General features: G+C 46.2%; 1 long non-coding RNA gene across 2 annotated transcripts; it reads left to right on the forward strand.

Annotated features, from left to right (window-relative positions):
* The first annotated feature begins 1,588 nt into the window (after positions 1–1,588).
* On the forward strand, positions 1,589–5,520 carry LOC311440400. Of its 2 annotated transcripts, XR_014695389.1 has the most exons (4): positions 1,589–2,310; positions 2,772–4,057; positions 4,342–4,565; positions 4,670–5,520. It is a non-coding gene; the product is annotated as an uncharacterized lncRNA (long non-coding RNA). The 2 variants fall into 2 exon arrangements; XR_014695388.1 differs by having other exon boundaries at positions 2,772–4,565.
* The last annotated feature ends 14,464 nt before the right edge of the window (positions 5,521–19,984 follow it).

Genomic DNA, 19,984 nt, shown 5'->3' on the forward strand with positions numbered 1-19,984 from the left:
TAGTGCCTGGTTGTGACTCGCCCCTGTGGGTGAATCCACATTTGTGAAGATCAGAGGGGACTCTTTGCTGAGTGATGTGCTCCAGGATGTGGGAGCTAGGACAGAGCAGGACCAAAGACCACTGATAATGTCATTTTTGTTTTAAAACATGTCAGGACCAACTGGCCAGATCCAGAACTGGTGTCAAGGGGTACAGCTGTCTCAGATTCCTTCCTGCTCAGAATGCCCAGGAGTTTGACCAGGAAAAAAGTGAAAAAATCAAAGCCTGTGCCTGAGCTGAAACCTTGTGGGCCAACTCTTCTTGCTGGTGAAATTAATGAGGGCTGGGCTGTGGGAATTCTCTCACTACCCTGCTCCACGTCCTCTTGGGGTCACCTCTGCTCCTTCTCTGCAGCCACCTCATCGCAGCCTAGGGCTTTGTCCCCACGCTTGCAAGGCTCCCAGGGCCAGATCAGCCAAGGAATTTCTCTGAGCTTTTACCTCCTCCTGCCAGCCCAATGCCAGAGGCAGAGCCCACACAGACTGCCAGACAGTATTTCCAAAGCCAGCACTTGAAAGCAAGGTCAGGATGCTGGGAACCGGCCCTGAATATGCCCTTCTATGGCTATAGGGTCCACTGGCTCTTGCCTTTGGCGTGGTTTGAAGCTCCCATGGGCCGTAATCTGTGGTCTCTTTTTTGTTTTACACTGACTCTTCAACATGGGCCTTCAGGGTATGTTCCTGACCAGCTTGTTGGGTGGGAGACACGGAGTTCATAAGCTTGCTGGGGTTTGTCTGCCAGAGCTCCCGGCTGTGGCAATGCAGCGCTGCTCCACAAAGGGAAGGTCGTGGTCCCTTTTCAACACGAATGCTGCTGGACGGTTACACAAGCCCATCACGAGGCAGGGATGGGTCCCCAACATGGTTTTGTAACATGGGTATGCCAGGACAATAGAGCTCGACTGACGCCTTCCCAAAATAAAGCCATCCTCTCCCACGTGCGGCCTGCAGGACACAGTATTGCAAGGCTCCGGCTCCTACAGCACAGCTGCTGGCTGCTGAACACCGTGTCTCTGCTGACTGAAGCCACCAGGAAGGGCAGACCCCGTCCATATAGTTGGGACTACCTGAGGACAGTGCTTCTTGGTGTTCTCAGGAGAGCCTGGAGCTTTGGGGCACCACCGGTTGGATTTCCCCAGGCCCCCCCCAGGAGGCTGCCACTCCAGAGGGGCCTTTCTGGCCCTCCAGAGACCCCAGAGCCTCCAGAGGCACTGCAGATTTATCAGATTTATTGCTGCTGGATGACACCCTGTGCCCCACTCTTCAGGAAGACCCCATCCCCTCCAGACCCCTGCTCTCACGGGTTGGTGGAGCATTAACGCACCAGCCCAGCTAAAGCGGGATCGGAACCGATTGCAAAAGGGAAAAATGCGTAATGCAGGCAGGGAAGCTGGCTAAATGAGCAGAAATCTGGTCAAGGGTGGTCACTTCCTCCATTTGTATGAGGATTCAGGAAGTCCATTACAAACTACTTCATCACTGTCACTTCATTCCAGCTAGATTACAAAAGATTAATGGGTCGGCTCCTCCTACCCTCTGCTGGTGTGTCACAGAGGGTGGTATTATCAGCCCCTCGGTGTGTGCCAGGTAGAGTTTCCCAGGATTTCAAGGAGCTTTCTTTTGCTCTCTAATACCTTAATAATCTGAGCCTGATCATCGCGGGAGCCATTAAAATCCTTCCAGGCACAGAGATGGAGGAAACATACGGTGGAAACAGCAGACGACCAACGTCGTGTCTTTGGGAGGCAGCACTGAGGCTGCTACGAGCGACCTGGCTCTGCTGTCTGGAGCAGGGAGCCTCTTTTATTAGGCTGCTCCTCAAGCTCGTGTTACTGTCACAGCACGCCAGAGCCCATTAATAACTCCTGGATACAGCACCAGGGTGATAAGCAAGTCCATTACACGCTGCATTCCTGTGTTTGCCCCCAGCCTCGTGGTCCCAAGGAATTCAACCTGATCTCCAGAAGTCTTAAGATGATTTATGGCCTCTTCTTTTGCTGTTCTCCTAATCTTTTCCCAGGTAACCTGACTGATGTGAATTAGCTTTGAGTAGGAAAGCCTTATCCCAAACCTAAGCAAGCACAAACAGAAGCGGGCATTTGCCAAAGCCCTCACACTTCTACTACCTATTTATACATGCTGGACTCAAGCATCAGGTAGCCTGCTGTTATTATCTGGGCATACATTTACTCTTCAGATGACACACATCATTTCTGCTGCTCCTCCACTTTCCCCCAGGACTACCATGTACTGCATCAGGCAACTCACCAGGTAAATCCAGGTAGCCTGGGTGGGGTGTTGGGATGAAGGGGAGGCAGACCCATGGGGTATGTGGAGGTCCATGGCAGACCCATGGGGCTCAGCTATATCTGCTCCCTGACTGGGGCAATTGAAACTATCCAGAATTGGGGTAAGTTTCTGCAAAAGTTCATCCCTCAAAATGGGGCTCTGGGGAGAGAAAGACTGTGAGTGGGTTCAGATCTGGTAAATAGTTTCTGTGACAAGAGGGAGTGCTGGCCCTGGAAAATATTCTTACTTTTATATCAGTTTCTTAAGTGTAAATATTGGCCATGGAAAAGCTGCAATGTTTCCTTTTTTTTTTTTGTCTTCAGACTTGAACCATAAGAATAAGATACCTAAAATGATTTTATAGGCACTAAATTAAGTAAGACATATCTCACATTTAGCAAGAAGTTTTAATTAACGCACTATTATTTATTTTTTTTTCCTAGGGTCTCCTCGTCTACTTTCAGTGCTAAAACAAGGCAGATCTGATTTCTGGGCTGGACACAAACTGTTATTCCCTCCCCAGTGACTAGCAGACTGAAGAACCTAAGGGATAAGAAACATAAACCAAGAAGATATATTATTAATATAATTAATAGTACTGCTGGTGTAGTAACTACTGGTCCTTGGCTGTGCAGGCAAATCTTAGTGGTGGTAAAGATGGATGCTCCCTGCTTTGGGAATCCAGTGGCGTGGACCTACCTCTATCTGTTCCTTCAAGTCTGGTCTGACTGCGGATGCCAAAATACCTTGTGGCCCCTTCTGCTCTGTCTGCTTGGCTCCCACTCAGGACGGCGAGCAGACAGATAATGAAAAAAAGGGTTAGATAGCTGGGAGAGAAAAATGTTAGACCAAAGATCTTGGACGCAAATGTGCAGGTTGTTCTGATCAACCTCCTTTGAGAAATTGTCTGCTGAAAGATTTGGGCGCTTCTGTGCCTTATAGTTCACACATAATAATTTATGTATATTGTTCAGGCTTTTTTCATTGTCAAAATCATATAAAGGGTCTTGGATAGCCACTGAATTTGGATTTTGTGGTCATAGCAAAAGCAAGGATAAGCCCCCCACTGTAACAGAAGAGCATGATCACAGAGCCATTCCCATATGCTTCCTCAGGGCTGGACCTTAGCTCACCACTGGCCAAAAAAACCCCACGAAGATTTTTTTTTTTCTTCTTCCAGAGTTTCGTATTCCACTAAGGACATATTATTATTTTAAACTTAATGGGAATTTAATCAGAAAGGAGTGACGCAGCGACTAGTCACCAGCTGAGCTCTGCAAAGCCCTGATGGATGGGGCCAAGCCCACGTCCAGCCCGCCAGCGCTCCCTCATCGTGTGAACACTTGCCCTTTGCCAGGCTTTTGGGTTTGGAAATCATTACCACTGCCTCCCGCGGCTGTGGCAGCTGATTACAGTAATGGGGGAATTAAAACCCTTCACCTGCTGTGGCTCTTGCTCAGCTCCCCTCCCTGCCAAGTGCTATCTTTGTCCATAACAGCCTGCGAAAGCCCACCACATCTTAAAACAGCAGCAGATGTTTTGTTTTAATAGGGGGGAAAAAAAGGGGGAGGAAAGGGAATCAGTGACAGGCCGTGAAAAATAAAAATGGGAGGAAAAATAGCAAAATGGAACTGTCCTGTCTGCCTTTATTCCTCCATTAGCTGGCACAATAAATAAGGTGGACTGGTTTATCTGGGAGTGATGCTGCTGAGAGCAAAGCAATCTGCAGGTGTCCATCGGGTGCTTCTTGCTGAGTTAGACAGAGTACTTCCAAAAATTAAAAAAAAATAATCCAGAAAAGCCAGGAAGGTACCCAAATTTGACCTTGAGGCGAACTTCATCCCACGTAGTGCCTCAGTAATATCAACACAATTTTCTGTCTTGTTGTCATGCATGGTGCTAGGCCTCTGAGTTCTGTTTGAGGTTTTGTTTTAAATGCCTCTGAAATTTGCAGATGTTCAGGTCATGGGGTTTGCTTTGCCACTCACTTAACTTATTGTTCCTGTGCCACAGGGGTCTGAGAGTATTTCCAGGTTTAGCAGGATCGTTTCTTCTGAAAGTTGCTCTCCTAACCCAGCATTTTTGTGTGCATTGCTGATAACCTATGCCTAAAATAATGGCATGACTGAGCGCTTGGCTGGGATCCACCTGCCTGTAAAAATACATGTCAGAATTGTCCATTTTTGCCATCTATATTTCCACCAAGGAGGCTTCTGAGTTAATAAAGACCTATAGAAGTAAGGAAGCAAGTCCCCAGTGAAGTGCTAGGGAGCTTCAGACGCAGAGCCTTGCAGCAGAAGTTGTTTTGCTGAGCATTTCTCCTCTCATCTTACATCCTCAGGTGTCTCTTTTCAGCCAGCGATGTACCCTTCTTCTGGTCGCCTGCCCCTATCGACATCTCTGAAGACATCCTCTCTGTGTTCTTTGGCTTTGACACTCCCAAGCCAGCAGCAACATCAAAGAAATATGCAGAAATTCCCATGTTAGCAGCAATGGAAAGGAAATGTGGGATGCCAAGGTTGCAGTGGTATGGTAGGAAAGTAGGAAAGTTTTGTCAATCCACTTAGAAGAAACTGCAGACACAAAAAGCCAGCGCAGGCACCAAAGAACACTTCCTAGAGATCTCCTGCTTACAGGACTCTTTTAGAAGACATACCAATTCTGTTGCTTTTATTTATTTTATTTTTAAAAAGAGAACAAAGATGTAGCCTATTTGTTCTTGTGCAGAAGAAGCAACTTGATGTGGAGAAAACCCACCTGCTTTCCATTTTTAGGGCGTTTTTCCATTCTTGGGAGAGACTGTGGACAATTGTTTAACTATATAAAAGCTGTTTTATTTCCCCTCGATTAAAAAAAAAATGATATGCAGGATTTGCAACTGTTCTGAGGACAAATTGTGTGACAAGAATGAATGACTCCTTTTCAGTAATATGTATGTCTTTTAGCTAAGCTTTTAGTGGAAAAACTGCTCTGAAGAAGCATAAATGTGACTTGAAGTCTGATGCTCTGCTAACTTGGCAAATACCAGAGGATAAAGTATGGAGAAGAGCTAACCTATAAAGTATCCTGTATTTTAACAGCCTGTTTCTCCATTAAGCATTTTTAGACATCAATAGAACAAATTGTCCTGTATTGTATGTTACATGTCTGTGCGCTGTAAAAACATTAAAGCTTTTGTCAGCTTGCTACTTTAACCCTTAAAGACGTTACCGATGACTGGTGCTCCTGCAGTCATTGCCTTCTGGATTTTTTTGGAAAGCTGCTGTTGATTTTATGGCTGTGCAGCCACGTCATCATTAGTTTTCACCCTCAAGACAATCCAGAAACTGGTGGTGATTTTATTATAGTTGCTGTCGTTATTTGCCTGTGAGCTGCTCCATGGACGAGGATATTCTCAGATGAAGAAATGCGTAAACATGAAGCAAAAAGACCCCAAAGGCTTTTTGTGGGGGTAAGTTCAGCCTCACCAGAGTTGGTTCTACAGGGCAGGGACTTCTGTGCAAAAAGTTGGTGAAAAGGCATCCATAGACCATTACAATAACATGCTTGTCCACAGTAAAACGCAAAGCACTGCAAATGCAATTCTAACCTTGGCAGCTGAAGGTATAGGAAGGGCATAGGGGAAGGTGGGGTGGTGTTAAGAGGAAGCAGTGTGGATTTAGGACTCACACTAGGGTACGCTTGGGGCAGGCATCGATGCAGCCCTGGCCTCCCCTTGCTGACGGGGGTCATTTGCACTGGCTGGGCTTTGAACCTTCCCACCAGGATTTTCGGCGCCATCTTCATTTCTTCCTGCTTCGTCCTGAGCTCGGGCAACTCCCTGCTTGTCCTGCTGACCTGGGAAGCTCTGATAGCCCCGCCAGCAGCTCCCACTCACACAATATTCACGGCGTCCTGGTGGCTTCCTGCACGCCTGACCTTGAGATAACCACCGATCGGCCCGGCGGTGGGGACGGAGTCCCAGGCAGGTTCCCACCGTGCACTGACAGCACTCATGGCTTGCACGGTGGCTGCTCTGCTGTAATTGTCCATGTGCTCCTGTTAATCTGCAACAAGTGCACGCTAACTTGCTCTAGTTTCATTGAGTTTGAGGACCTTCAGGTCCCAACACTGTTACTCTGGGACCGTTCAGAGGCAGGGCTGTCACACTGGAGAATCCTTCAGCTCAACCCTATGACCATGTCTGCCACACAGCGTGACTCTGAAATACATGTTTTCAATCACTGAGTATGATTTCATGATATGATGGCTCTGCTAGCAAATAAAAATGAACAAACAAGCAAATAAGCAAACAAAAATAGTCAGAACACCAACAAAAACAACAAATTAAGAAACACTTTCCTGCTGCTTCCCAGTGCCTATGGATTGCATGTTCTCCACAGCTGTGTGTGTCACTGTGAAGAAATGTTCATCATTGAAATTAATTAATTCTTTCTTCCCCTAACAATGCTGTTTATAGCACAGATCATCTCTAAGATCTGGCTCCTAAGCTGTATAATTCGGACAAGGGGGATGGTGGAGGCAGCACTGTTGTGAAGATGCAGAAGGTGGTTAAGCTGAGGTTATATCACAGCACATCGTTCACTTTAATGATTTGATTATTCATGATAGCCACTGGGGAGAAGGCAGAAAGCAAGAGCCTTAGGCAGGTCTCCCTTTACCACCCACCCAGCAGTCCTCGGGCTGTGCCTGTGGGTCGTTGGGGCCCTAAGACATGGGGAGAAGGGCTGCAAAATGACTGCAGCCTTGCCTCCCCATGCTGGACCACCAAACATGAAATCTCCTCCAGGCCTATGTTCTCAGGAGAGCAAGCAAAGAGCTAAAAGAAAACAAACTAGAAATTTTTCAGGGGAAAATAAAATAATAAAAAAAAAGGTGCAATAAATGAATATGCATGTTAGCTTTGTTGCTTACTACTCTTATTTTTAAAAAGGGGAATCATGATGGCATCTGCAGCATCAGATGGACTCTGGATCGTCCTCAAAAAGGCCCTGTGATCCTTTAGGTGACAAAAATATTGAGGCAAACGGAATTGCTCCGGTACTTATGCCAAGCTTTTAACAAGCAAGGGGCAGCAGCTGCAAGAACAACCAGGAAATCGCTGAGGAGCTGGTGCTTGACCAGCTTGTGGAAGGTGTTTGTGAGGAGCCGGTGACTGAGCCCCGTGACGCAGGTGGTCCCTTCCAGTCCTACGTGCCTGGGAATGGTCATGGCTCCCTCCCAGGCGCCATCGGCACTGATGTATTTATGTTCCTTGCCGCGGTATGTGAAGCAGCTTCTCTGGAGCCAAAAAGTTTTATACCTGGAAGTCGCATAGGAGACTCCCACACAGATCTGAAGAACGCACATAAGGATCGTGAAGGCAATGATGGCAGCGAGGGCTGCAGACAGTGCCACTGTGCCATTTGGTGGGGAGAAACCCAGCTTACACCCCTCTGCCCCAGTCCTTGGTGGGTATTTTGCTCTTTAACTCCAGGAGCTCTCTCTGCCTGCTGAGGAGCGTTGAGCATAGGAGTGAACGGGTCCACCTCTCTCTTTGTGCTCAAACATGGGAGTTCACATCCTCTGCCTCTTCCTCTCCGCCACTGGCCCCCTACAAGAGCAGAAGCACACCCCAGGGACCGCACAACAAACAAGGGTGAGGGGCAGCGGGGCGAGAACAAAGCCCTGCGGCCCTGTGAAAAGCTCATCCTGGAAAAGGGAGTCGATTCCAAGGCAGTACCGGTAAGGGAATTGAAAAAGCACCAGGAAAGCAGAACAAAAGCAAAGATAACAAGGCTTCAATGGTCTTCTCGTGCATGTCTTAGGCTTCATGCGTACGTGGGTTTCCATATATATATTTCCAGAAGGGAAATGGGAGCCTTGTTTATAAAAATTATGGGCTTGCTTCAGAGTTAAACCTCTACCCTTTAAACAGCAGCCTAAACCTCGGGACTGCTTCATGCAGGGTGAAGTGTTCCTAGCCCACTTTGGTTTTGAAAAGAATATGCAATTCAAGACATTCTCACCCTCCTGCTACCTTCTTTTGCCTTTGCTTTAGTGAAAGAAGGGACAAAAAGCTTCAGGAGTTGCTGTGATTGCATCATTCCTGTGTAGGAGGCCCCATACCTGTTCCTCTTCCTGTGCCCTTCACTCTCAAAGTGCCAAGAGCCTGATAACTACCTCCGTTATGTACCCTTGTAGCTACCTCTTGTAGTTCCCCTTGTGACTATGTCTTGTAGCTATTTCTTGTAACTACACTTTGGTTACCCTTGTCTTGCTGTAGTAGACACAGCTCCCAAAAACCACTTTGCCCCAGGCACTTATCCCACTGAGTGCTCCAGTTTCCAGTTTCCCTTTAAGAAAACCTTTCCTTTTATTAAATACTAAATTGAGTTATTAAGAGGTGCGGTGGTAAGCACTTCAAGGTATGAAGATTCAAAATTCTCCTTTGCTTTTCATCTGCCTCATCGGATATCACAAGGTAGTGCAAATTAGCACCCTACCCAGCCTGGGATGTAAGCCCTCACCCAGGGGCTCTGGTTTGGCACCACCATGAGACCCCACCCCAGACTTAAGGAGGATCAACATCATTAAAATTCATCAACGCTCTTAACTGAAAGAAATCAGTTGTTGCAATAGTGGTCACTGCTCTTCTCTCAGGCAAAAATCCTGCTGGGAGCACCCAAAGGTTTGCCCAATCTTATATTGCAGCATCTGGGTGCCCTCTAACAAAAGAATCAAACCAAACCATGCATAAATGTGAGTTTTCTTGCCCTGAATCTGTTGTTTCAGTTCACATGATTCATCAAATAATTCCATTGGAGCCTGTAAATAACTTCCCCCCCCCCCCATTATTACCCTAATAATTATCCTGAGATCGAAAATGTGTTTATTTTGACTCGGAGATTGTAAAACCACAGGAATAAAACAAGTTTAGGCTCCCAGCACTTTATTTAATTTCTTGTTCTTTTGCTGAAGCTCTGAGAATAACTTCTGTTTCCTGCTGAAGAAGGAAACAGTGTTTTCCTTGACTTATATAAATACGACTTCCCTGCTCGTGCATTTTCCCAGTGCTGGAAATAGGCAGAAATCTTCCCGGCAGCCCACGTTTGCAGCCTGCTTATAAAATTTTGGCCTGCACCAGCTCACTTTGGGCTGGCTTGGCGGGTTGGGGTTTCCCCCTGGAGGTTAAGCATCTGCTGAGTCCTTATGGGCACAGGGAGGCTCAGCAGAGCGAGGGGAGGTGCCACCAGCCCTCCGTAAGGACCTGCCTCCCAACTGGAGCGCTCTGACTTCATTTTGACCTCATTTTGCTCTTCTGCGTACATTTTTTTCTGTGATTTAAGTCATTCAGCCATAACATATAATCAAGACTTCCCTTACCAAGAAGAGCTGCAGCAAGAACAGAGGGAGTAAAATATAGGCTAGCCATGTAATGGGAGCGTGTGAATGTGGGATGGGAAATGCAGACGGGAGGACAGGAAGGCAGAGCTGCAGTATAAAAGCAGCACTGACATTGGGACTTATTTCTCTGGCATGTATATAATCATATGGTAATACCAAGTTGGGAGAACGTGGTAGAGTGTTTCAAACAAAGGACATGGCTGATGCCTGGAGCTCCTCTGCATATTTATTACATCAACATAATGATATAGAGAAATAAAAGAGAGACAGAGGCTGGCGTTATGAGTGTGGCTACTACCCTATATAGCGCTGCTGGGAACATGCCCGGCTGGGGCTTGGCATGGAGGCTGGGCTTTGGGGAGGATCCTGGTGAATTAGTGAGAGTTCAGGAAAACACTTCTGAAAACAGCTGTTTGAAAACCTTGTTGTGGGCTGAGCATCTCAGGAATCCAAACCATTGAGCTTCCCAAGGAGGATGGTGAGAGGCTGGTTCATTGCAACCAGCTGGTCCCCAAAGCAGGGAGAGGAAAGGGAAAGGGCTGCTGGTGGGAAATTGATCTTTCACCAACCCAGCAGAAGTGATGGAAGAAATAGTAAACCCTTTCCAGTTGTGGCCCTTCCTAATGGCAACCGCAGCGATTGCCAAGGGAGGTGAGCACTTCTCAGGGTGCTCAGGTGGGGGCTTCTTCTCAAAGTCATACCCTAACACAAGCAGGGAATTACAGGCTTGATGCAAAGATTATAAAATTTAATTATCTAGCTTCTGTTATGCAAGAGGCCAAGAAAGATAACCTTCCTGCCAGGCCTTTAATCAATGATGTGCCTATTTACAGTAGCACTGAGTGATCTGAGGCTCCCTTGGTTTTAAGGGGTTCTGCGGCAAGATGCCCAGATTTCCAAGGCTAAAGATGATGTTCCCTTCATGTCATAGACAAGTGAACTGCAGATCTAGAAACTTTAAGCCCCTTGGAAGCCCTGAACCCCAACATTTTCATAAATACAACTACTTTCCTATGGCTTGACTCTTTCATATGAAGATTTCCCAGTGTTGTCCCCATAAACAAACATTTACATCTGAAGAGGACATCTGTCTATTTCCCTACCAGGGCCATTTTTTCCTTCCAGTGTACTCCCAGCTATCTCACAGATACTTATCTATTTTTCAACTTTTTTTTTTTTTTCTAATTTTATTTTTAATTTCTATTACTGCTGAGGTGATGGCAATACCCTGTAACAATATTATTCTATGCAATTTATCATGATAAGTCTGTTCCACTAATGCAATGGAGTTCTTGTTTGCTAGAAAATAAATAAATAAATAAATAGAATTCACAGGCAAGAAAAATCAGTGCAAGCCATACAGAACTTGCACACTACTGTGGCAAGAGAGCTGACGGGGAACAGCTCGCCTGCTGCTCATAATCAGTGCAATGCATCACTGCTGTGGTCTACTCATAACCCTTGAAATGAGGTTTTAATTCCCGAAGTCTTGCACAAACAACAGAGTTGCAGAGAGGGATACACTGGGGTGGGGAGAGAGGAGCAGTGACCTTTACAAGGGAACACCCAGGGAAATGACACACCTCAGCCCAATCCTGATTTTTATTCTCAAAATTTGGCTGTTGGACACCCAACAGTGCTAGCTGTCAGACACCAGCCAGATCCAGCAAGCTTGGCTATTTGAGCACTTAAATCCAAATGAGGCCCAGTAGCACCCAAGTTTTAGGGATGGCACTGCATCTTTTGGCTTCTGAAGCTCCATCTACCCAGAGATCCCCTGTACTCAAGAAATTGAAGAAGGTAACCAAAGTGATGAATAGGTTTTATGGCTGGAGTTAATCTTGCCCAAAGTCTGGGCCTGGTGCCTTTGGGCACTGCACTGATTTATTTACAGGATCTGTTTTGTACAGAAGACTACAGATCAGAACATCCAGAAAGAAAAACAATGAGGCATGCGACCAATTTATATTACATAACTTATACTTTCTGTACGATGCATACAGTATTAAGATGCCCACTATTTTGATGGTGATAATCCATGAAAAATAATGAAGAAAAAAATAGGATCCCCCAGTTTCTGTGCATCTTCTCCAGCTTCTCTTTTTTTTTTTTCTCCCTTGCTTAGGAAATGGAACAAAACTGTGGTGGGCCGAGGCTCCAAACTGGGAATTGTTTTCCCATCATTTTGCTTTTTCCCTCTTCTAAAAAGCCATTAATTTCCCCCTTGCTGCCTTTTGTCTAGGCTTCCCAGCAGGAGCACCAGGCACTCTTGCCCAATGTGCCTCCCTCTGCGGAGAAGCTGCTGTGTGCTGCTGCCATCACCGTGCATCTGAAGCAAGCAGAAACACCCAAGTTGCCACCTCGTTGCTTTCTCCATCAGCTCCTTGTCTCTGTTGAGAGAGCTCCACTGCAGAGTTCCTCGGGGTGAGGCTGTGAGTGCCGGGAAAGACACATGTTTCCCATTAGGCGCCTAAGTCTTCGCAGAGCCCTGGTGACAAGAGATTTTACAAAATAGCGCTTGGTGGAGAGGGGCCACAGGTGGGGGAGGGTTCTCCTGTTGCAGGGGAAGATTTGCAGGGGCTTCTGTTAATTATAAAATAGGGGAGGTGGGGAGAAGGTGACAGAGCCACAAAGGAACCCAGACTTGCAGTGTTCATTTTATCCCCAAGAAGCAAACAAAAAGAATTAACTTAATAAAAAGCTCTCCCACGCTGGCCAGGTCCAATGATGTGCTGTCCAAATCCATGCTGTATCACTCGAAGCTGCTGCAGGAAAGAAAAAAAAAAAAAAAAAAGAAAAGAAAAAAAAAAAAAGAAATAAACCACCCTCTGTTTATATAAATCACTTCATTTCACCAAAGAGTCACTCTCAGCACTGCTCTCACGCGCCGCTGTCCTGTTCCCTCGCCCTGCTTGGAAGCACTCCCTTGTTTCCAGGGTTGTATTACAATCCCATTTGTTTTTCACTATAAAACCAGCTCATTACGTGGCTCTTCCCATCCCTGCTGTTACAATACAGTATGCAATTTTGCATTTGCTTATGACACATCATGATCCGAGCAATATAAATATCTTGGCCGATCTGGTGTTAATCATCTCGTTACCGTCTGATGGGAGGGCAATTGAAAATACACGACGGCTCTGCAGGTTATTCATAGCATCAGCTCACTAATTTTTACTGGAATACATTCGCATGTGAATGACATGTTTATTGGAACTTCTTCTGCAGTCAAAGAGAGTTATTGTGGGCACGGGCTAAACGTATTTAGCCATTATATTCTGCAAGCCGCAGCTAAATGCCAGACTAGGGTTGAGCTGAGTTTGAACAGCCTATCTATAAAGTCTCCTCCAAGTGTCACTGAAACAGTCTTGCAAAAGAGTCCACAGGCTACCAGCTGCATATTAGCCTAATTCATTAGCTCTTAGCCCAATAATGAAATAATAATAATTGTCAGCGGTATAAACGTTGCGGCCAGGCAAAGAGTACATGGAAAACACAGCCCTCAAAGAGAGCGGGTCATCGGCCAAGAGAAATAAATTCCCTCCAGCTCCCAGCACGCCAGCTGTGTCTGAATCAGCTGAAACGTGCAATGTCCGCAGACTGGTTTTATCTGCTTGGAAGGCGAAGGAAGGTTTGCTCGATGGTGGACGACGATAACGGGTGAGGCTGGAGCGCCCTCACGCCCCTCCAGCCTCCTGGCTGGGCTCTCCCTTATCTCCCAAGCAAATCTGCCTCCTCTTCCAGTTCTTGGCTCCATATCTGATCCTAAAGCACGTGGAGGTTGCTTTGCGTGACAAAGTCCTCCCTGTGGTGTGCCCAGCTCCTGAGCCCGTCCGTGGGGTGGGTGATGAAGTAGGTATTTGTGAAGTTAAATAAAAGCAAAAATCCTCTTCTTTGAGGGTTTTTATAGCCCAAATGTGTGTTGCCATGGTGAATTGCTATTTAGATGGCTTCCATGAGAAAAAGACATTCCCATCAGGATGGTTTTATTGGGAATATTCACACCTCTGCACCATGGTTTAATTTCTCTCCCTACCCTGGGGAGCTGTGGACAGCAGAAAACAACAGGCACTGCAGGTTGCCTGGGGATTTGCAACCCGGCAAGCCTGGCACAGAACTTGGTGGGGACACAAATCTGTCCTGAAGCTTCCAGCAAGCTCAGCCCTGGCCCCCCAGAATAATCACCATTTTTCCTCGCAATAAAACGGTCTGGTGCTGCTGCAGGACACAAGGGCTTTTAACCTCCGTTGTGGGATTTGGGAATTTACTTCTGAGTTTGTGAGCCTCACAGTAGGCCAACTATTTTGGGGAAAAAAAATCACTATCCTGCCTTTTCACAAACCAGTGCACCTGGTTCTTCTGCCTCTCCTCATATGCAAAATGGAATGAATGGAAACCAACCTAAAAAATTAAAGTTGCAAAGTGCATCTTTCTTATTTAAAAGAACCTGGGATGCCAGCTTTTTTTTTTTTTTTTTTTTTTCCCTCTTATTTACAAACTACCTATTTTTAGGATATGCCTGTTTTAGTGAAGGAAGCCAGGACAATAATAGCCATACAAGTTTTCATGGAGTTGATTCAGACAACTATTAAATCAAACTGCAGACTTGCAAAATTATGACAGAGAACTTCATTCCATCCTTGAGATCTCAGCCCCTTTCTGACACCAAAATGTGAATCAAAAACTGAAATAAGTCTTGGTGGGTTATTTTTGCTGAAACTTTGCACAACTGCAGGCAGAAGCCCAAAGCATTGAAAAATGCAAAGCACAAAGGACTTCATGCATTGTAAACCACTCCAGCTCAAGTATTAGAAGAGCTGTTCAGAAAGAATCAAGAGGAGTTTTGTTGTTGTTGTTGTTGTTTTCTTCAAGAAGGCAATATTTCTTAATAAAAGAAAAAAGAAAAAAAAAAAAAAAAAAAAAAAAAAAAAAGCTGTTTTTCCCAGTGCTTAATTTTGGAATGAAACCAGAGTCTGATTAGAAGTGATGTGAAATGAAAATTGGATCTTAAGAGGACACAGCAGAGGACATTTTCGCAGGCTCGTCTTTTTGTTTTTGCTCTCTTTTGTTTGCAGCCCTCTTGTCACGGGGAACAACAGCAGAAAGAGGCCACGCAAGGCTTAAATATGGGCAGGAAATTTCCCACATGGGGACAGGCAGAAAAATTTGCTGAGATGTCAAAATGTAGCCCCGCTCGCCTGGAAGTGGATGTGAGACCAACACCTTTGAAAGCTGTTAGATAGGAAGAGTGCTCGTGTCTCGTCTCACAACTGGTCGCAATCCAGACATGAGGGGATATAAGGGATTTAAATCCTTTTTGGAGAAACAGTTAAAGCAGGAGTCTGCTGGTGTGTGAGATGGCTAACAGCTAGCATTTGGGCTGGATGAACCATGCATTTTGAGAAACCCCGACCAGCTGCACCACGCCAGTGAGACCGCAACCAGAATCTCATCAGGGACTGGGGAGATTTGGCCATGGAGGTCTGACTCAGACACAGGTGGGACTCAGGTCTGGGGTTCCCACATCCCCACCACGGCCCGTCATGGCTAAACACACGTGTTTCCTGACCACAAAATGCCTTGTGATATCAAAAAAAAAACCTTCCCCAGGAACGCTTTGTTAGAAAGTGCTCTTTCCTATGAAACCTTCCATTTTGAAGATAAAGTAAAAATAAAGAAAGAAGCAGAAGTTTTTCATCCAAAACTTCCCAGACATCTCCTTGCCAGGGGGTTTTGGCCAATCCCATGCTAATCCATGGTCAGAAGCTAGGGTTTGTCCTTTCAATAAGGACCACAAGGCTCCTATTTCCTGCCACCCCATCACCTGATGTCTGGTTTGGGACAAACAAGGTGTTTCCCTCCCCTGCACCTCATTTTCTCTACTGGTAATGATGGGCAGTGGTGATTGCAGCCTGCTTTGATGAAGCATCCTGTGATCTACAAACGAAATGCTCTGTGTAAATGCGAGGAACATAATTATTGTTATCAAAAAACAAGCTGCCCGGTCACCTCAGAGCTGGTTTATATGTTCGTGATTGGTTTAGATCAAAAAGGTGATAAAGCAACGTGTTTAAACATGCCATCACATTCCCGATATACCCAATCCAGTCTTGGGGGACAGTAAATATTGCAAGCGTGGTTAACCCCTGTTTCAGGACACTGCAATACCTTTGCCTTTGATAATCTTCTGAGCTCCAGCCGCCCTGCTGATGCTGGGATTTGGAAATTCCCAGTCGATACTCACTCTGCTATACAAGTCAGGTTAGTTTTCAGCCCATGTTTTGCTAGAACGAATTGTGTGCAGACCTCAGGAATGAGAACCAAATACTACTTGACATTTACAGTGGGTATTTAATTTCAGAAAGAGCCTTTGTGTAGAGCAGAATCACACAGCAATGAAGAGCCCCTTCCAGCCTGAAAAACAGCTGCTATTTAGTGTTTTATAATCACTTTATGCCGCCCTCTAAAACAGAGGGTGAGGATTCGAATGCTGCATCCTGTTAAAATTACAGAAGTCTCAATAGACTGAAAGCCATTTTCCAAATTGGAGTTTAGCTGTAATTATGGGTCAAACATCTCCTCTTAAGTAAAAAGCCCCCTTATTTAATGATGTGACACAACATCGCTGCAGGGGCTTTGCTTTTCAGCCGTTTTCCTACCTCTCATTTATTATATTAATCTGGCCAGAAGGAGAAAACAACACAACCATGGGAGGGCTATAAATCTGCCTGTTTTTGAGCATAACTCAAGCCCTAAATAAAGAGAGGTTGGGAAGCCACTTCCTCCATCGACAGGTTATTCCATAATTATCCTCTCCTGTGCTCTCTCCGCCTTCCCCTGCAGCCTGGAGCCAGGATGGGGCCGGGATGCTCGGCACAGTGGACACAGGGCCAAGCCCCACACTCCCCAGCCTTGTGCAAGGCAGCCTCTGTTATCAGCGTCCACAGCATCTTCCCACAGCTCAGACAAAAGCTCTGCGGTTATTTGTAGATGTCTGTAATTTGTGGGGTCCTCCCATCATTTTATTTGCTCGTAAATATAGGACTGGGAACTCCTGCACTCAGTCGTCCTCTTATTGCTTGATGTTTCCTGTGTACCTAGCGTGCTGGCCAAACAAATATTCCCCTACCCTTGTTTACTGCACTCAGCTCTTTGGCATGTCATACATCAGGCCCAGCTTCCTCCCCTGCTCCTTATAATTGTGATTACCTGAATTGGAGCTATTAAAGGCTTTTAGCAGTCCTTTTCCTCCCAAGAAAATGAACCCAAATCTCCAGAATGTCACGTTCCGCTTCGTTTGTACAAACGGTGGTCAGAAATCCTCTCGGGAATATTGGGATCATCTGTCATTATCACCCAGCCCATCTCGCTGTAGCCAAGCTGGCTCCTGGCTGGTTTCCTCCACAGATATTTAAAGGCTATCACAGTATTTATCTCTCTTTCCTTTGCTATTTGTGTGCTAGAAGATCCTCAGGCTTACGTTTCTTTGCTATTTTCATCGCTTTTCCCCTGTTTCAGGAATAGACAGTGCTTGCTCTGGAAGTGGAGGGTAGGCAACTTGAGGACAGGCTATGCGTGGCAGGGCTGGGATTGCTGCATCCTGCAAACTGCTCCCGAGGGCTTCGCAGGGTACAACCCACACACATGGCCCGTGTGCCATCTGTCCCACACCATGCATAGCCTCTGACATGGAAACTAGTGAGGGAGCTGAGCTTGGGGGGAGTTTTCCCCACTTTAGGGCCACGGGCTATTCTGGACCTGTGAGCTGCAAGGGGACGAACCTGTTGATTTTTCCACTAAGCTGCATAGGCCCCTCAAACAGCTCCGTAATGCAAAACATGTGCTGCTGAGCTCCGGCAGCCAGTTCTCACTTTGGCTTAGCCCATGTTTGTTCAAACTCTGAGTGCCATCAGACAACAGAGAATTTGGGGTGAGGAAAGCAACATTCCTGGAAATCTTGTTCCTGTAAGAACGTGCTCCAGCTGGACACAGGACCCTTACCTGGAAGGTTATTTAGCCCCCTTGCTGCCATTTAGCACCAGCTCCTGTTAAAACCTGCCCCTAAATAAACATGTAGAGCAACGCCGAGGTTCACAGGGACTTCAGGTACCTAGCATGTGCTGCACAGCAAAGTGCATGGGGAGCATCATTGGCAGGTTACCTTCCACGTTGCCTGAAATGTGTCCTTACAGCCAATATCACCATCTCCAGAGGTCTCAGTATGGGGAAAGCTGCATCATTTCCACTGCACACTTAGGAAAGATTGGCTCTGGGGGAAGGAGAGAGGCTACCCCTGCCAATGGACCCAGCAGCTACGCCAGGAGCATCGCATTTTGCTGAGCTCGGGGGCCATGCTCCAGGCAACACCTCACAGGCTGGTGAGCCACGTGCTTGCACGGCTGTCCCTCGGTGAGCATGAGTGGAGCTCACCACGTTCCTCCTGCCACCCCAGCCAAAGGGCTTCCCAGGAGCAAGCCTTGCAGCCACGCTTTGTTAAAAATAATGAGTCTTCTCTTGCTGCTTGCATTGTGTCTTGAGGTACAAAAGAAAAGGAAAACACTCCTCAAGCACTTTGAGATTGTAAGCGATTTTGGAGATAAGGAGTTTTTTTTGTGTGTTCTTGGTGCCTGCAACTATGTAGATCTGCATTGTAACTGGGAAAACAGATTTGAAAAAAATTGTTTAACATTTCCTAATGGGGATTCGTATTTTGACTTTCTGCCTCAATTCAAGAGGAAAATAGTAAAATATCTGAATTTCTCAAGGGATAGAAACCCCACATTCAAAACTGCCTTAATAAAGTGGGGAATGGCTAGCAGAACCCCCCAGTATTTTTGGCAACTATAAATACCAGCAGATCTTCTTGCTGATTATGTACCTTGGCTGATGGAGTAGCTGGTGGGACATACCATACAAATGTGCCTTTAGGATGTCCTTCCCTTCTGACTTGTGACATCTGCCTCAGTTTCCTGGAGTCACTAAACCCAAATGTGAAAGGTTTTCCTTGGACCAAGAAGGGTGAGTGCCTTAGAGCCAAAGCCATCTCAGTGCAGCAACCTCACCTCACTCCTGTCCACCTTGGCACCACACAATATGTAGATATAGAGGTTGTATTTGCCTGTTGTGTTCTTAAGCTCATTTTTTGTTTAATAAACCTCTTGATTGCATGGCTGTTATGTGCAAAAAATGCACAATTTTCCCTGTGCAAGGAAAGATAATGCACAGCATCTCATGTATTGACATGACCTACCCCAAAAGATCTCCCCATGTCCATGTAGATGCCCCAAGGGTTGCAGCAGTGTGTGCAGGGGCAAGTGGAGCTAAATCTGTGCCATTTTTCCCCCCTTCTGTACTTAAACAGAAATAGCTGCTCATAAATATAATCAAATTGGGAGAAAACGTCTCGAGGCAAACTCAAAGCTCATTACAGGTCCCATGCTGGAAATGTTTGTGTTATGTTGCCCATAAAGCACAACGGGTATTTTGGTAGCTTGGCTCCAAGCAGCCTGCTCCTGATCGAACCCTCTGGCTGCTTGCAGAGGTGCCAGCTTGTCGTCAGCAGTACCGCTATGTGCTAATATCTTCTCCCAGAGAGGTCTGGCGGGTGGTTCATTAGCTTAAGCACTAATCCTCGCTGCCTTGGATGTATTTGTACAGAGACCTGCTCTGCAAGAGAGCTGCTTTCCATGCTCTTTCCTCTGAACTGTTAATCCACCTGCTCGGTGCCTAGCCTGGCCCACTTCCGCGGGGAGCTGCTCTCTTCTTTGCAAGATGAGACATGCATGGCTTAATGCCTCGAGTGAGCTTGCCTGTACTATTCAAATCTTCCTGCAAGGGCTTAGAAATACAATTGCCGCCTTATTTTCAGTGCCAGTTCAGACAAGGAGCAGGCACACAATTATTTGAATATTTTGTCCTTAATAAACAAGACTGAAGCTGTAACCCCAGCCTGGCATTCCTCCCCTTGCCCCTCTGGCCTATTTAGCATACAGTGGGTGGAAAGTCTTATGCAGGCTTTTGTTCGGCTCGCGTTCGTCGGTGTCTGTGCAGATAACTGTTATCAGCCCCATGTGCCGCTGTTTACTTTCAGCAAGGTCACATCTGCATAAGTCAGTTGCACTGCAAGAATGTAGTGTAGAGGTAACCTCTGGTTCCTCCGTAGCTCCTCTGGAAAGCTGAAATGATTATAGGAATTTCTGCTGTGTGAATTTTAAGGTAAAGGTCAATATATGGCAAAGCTGTCTTTCCGAATATATCTTAACCCTCCAGC

This window comes from Aythya ferina (genome assembly GCF_964211825.1).
Source record: "Aythya ferina genome assembly, chromosome: 8".
Lineage (NCBI taxonomy): Eukaryota > Metazoa > Chordata > Aves > Anseriformes > Anatidae > Aythya > Aythya ferina.